Source organism: Sceloporus undulatus, chromosome 4 (genome assembly GCF_019175285.1).
Source record: "Sceloporus undulatus isolate JIND9_A2432 ecotype Alabama chromosome 4, SceUnd_v1.1, whole genome shotgun sequence".
Taxonomy (NCBI): Eukaryota; Metazoa; Chordata; class Lepidosauria; order Squamata; family Phrynosomatidae; genus Sceloporus; species Sceloporus undulatus.
This window is the reverse complement of record NC_056525.1, coordinates 134873216-134875656: the sequence shown is the minus strand read 5'-3', so window position 1 is coordinate 134875656 and position 2441 is coordinate 134873216. Positions and strand designations below refer to the sequence as shown.

The following is a 2441-nucleotide window of genomic DNA, read 5'->3' as shown; positions in this document are numbered from 1 at the left end:
CTCTCCAGGATTACCACTTGAGCAATAATAATTATTTCATTTTAGAAATTAGAGATAGAGAAGATGGAAAGAAAAATGCAGAATTAGTATTAAACAAGCTATTGGATCACGAAAGTGAGAGCAGTTTCCATTTAATACTTACAGCATTGGATGGTGGGAACCCTCCCAAAACAGGAACAGCCAAAATATGGATTACTGTAATTGATGCCAATGACAATGTACCAGTTTTTACTCAAGACCTGTACATAGTGACCCTCAGAGAGAATGCACCAATTGGGTCTTTAGTGGTACAAGTGAAAGCCACAGACAGAGATGCAGGTTCCAATAGCCATATCAACTATGCATTTAGAAACATCCCTGAACGTGCCCGGCAAAAATTCAACTTGGATTCACAAACTGGGAAAATAACAATTAAGTCAGCTCTGGACTTTGAGGAAACAGAAAAATATATGATGGCAGTAGAAGGGAGAGATGGGGGTGGATTGGTGGCTCACTCAAAAATTGAAATAAAACTATTGGATGAGAATGACAACGCCCCAGAAATGATTCTTGCCTCCTTATCCAGTCCGATCCTTGAAAGTTCTACACTAGAAACCTTAGTAGCGCTTATCAATGTAAAGGATGGAGATTCTGGAGATAATGGAGAAATTACTTGTCATTTAAAAGATGATATGCCATTCAAAGTTGTGTCAACAACCAATAACCTCTATAAGCTTCTTACAAATGGCCCTTTGGACAGGGAAAGGACTCCAGAGTACAATATCACAATCATAGCAACAGACAAAGGCACACCTCCTCTTTCAACAGAGATGATCATCTCACTCAGGATTTCTGATATCAATGACAACTCCCCTTCCTTTGAGAAATCCTCTTACACTGCCTTTGTGCCAGAGAACAATCCTTCGGGCTCCTCCATTTTCCGTATTCAAGCCTCAGATCCAGATCTGGAACGCAATGCCCAAATCACTTACTCCCTCCTCAGAAGTAACATTCAAGAGCTGCCTCTCTCATCTTACCTCTCCATTAACTCTGAAACTGGCATCATCTATGCTCAGCGCTCCTTTGACTATGAACAGTGCAGAGAGTTTCAAGTGGAGGTGAAGGCCCAAGATGGCGGCTCCCCACCCCTCAGCAGCACTGCCACTGTGAAGGTCTTTATTTTGGACCAGAATGACAAGAGCCCTCAAATCCTTTACCCTTCTCAGGGAGCGGAGGGCTCAGCCTTGTTTGAGATGGTGCCTCGCTCAGCGGAGGAGGGCTATCTGGTGACCAAGGTGGTGGCGGTGGATGCTGACTCTGGGCACAATGCTTGGCTCTCTTACCATCTGGTCCAGGCCACAGAGCCAGGGCTCTTCACAATTGGGGTCCATAATGGTGAGATCAGGACATCCCGGACATTTTTGGAAAGAGATACTCTCAAGCAAAGGCTGGTAATCTTAGTGAAGGATAATGGCCAGCCACCATTGTCCAGTACTGTGAGTCTCAACCTGGTCTTTGCAGAGAACTTCCAAGAGGCTCTTCCAGAAATTAACAGTCATTCCAGAGACCCAGAGTATCAGTCAGACCTCCAGTTCTACTTGGTCCTTGCCTTGGCTTTGATCTCATTCTTGTTCCTTCTGACAGTGATTCTGGCCATTCTGACAAAGCTTCGAAGATCAGGGAGACCCAAATTCTTACAGTGTTTTGGTCCTGTTCCCCATTCAAACAATGCTGTCCTATTCCCTCCAAACTATGAAGAAGGGACTTTGCCTTACTCCTATCAGCTCTGTTTATCATCTGAGTCCAGAATACAGGAATTTACCTTTCCAGCACCCAGTGTTCAAACTGCAGGGAATATTTCCTGTAATCGTAATTCTGATGTGCTTTTGACAGCTGATCAAGGAAACATTCTAAATACAGAAATGGATAAAGCTGATAGGGTGAGTTTTTGCTTATTGCTACCTATTCCACAGTCTGTATGTCTTTCCATTAAGACTGAATATTTGAAATGTATTTTACCTTGTATTAGTAATTCTGCAATGAAATACATAAATAACTTATTAAAGCAATATTTAGGTATGGGTTAAATTGTTTATTGGGATACAAAGCTCTTTGGGTGAGACTAAAAGAACAGCACCATCAAAGACAGGGAGACTTAGGCCCAAAACAGATGGGCCAAATAGAGCAGCTCCCAACCACTTTGGAGGCATGATGTTTAGATGACGCATGCCACCGAATCAGTTGGATGCTGCTCTGGGGCCAGCTAAGGCAGCCCAGTGCTTCCAGCAGAAGGAGTGGATTTAACCTTCTTATGCCAGAGACCTCTTAGGGACCACGGGGGCAGTCCGCTTCAGGAGCTGTCTGCACAGTCATCATAGTCCTGGAACAATCAGGTCCGGAGTGGCCTTTGGATGCTCCTTTTGCCCCCTCTCCTTTGCTCCTTTGTTTTTAGTTCATGCTTA

At 43.9% G+C, this 2441-nt stretch overlaps 1 protein-coding gene across 16 annotated transcripts in view; it reads left to right on the top strand.

The window, feature by feature from the left end:
• The window catches only part of LOC121928513 (protocadherin gamma-C5-like), a 368742-nt gene that overhangs the window by 167236 nt on the left and 199065 nt on the right, over positions 1 to 2441 (top strand). The window lies entirely within an intron of this gene.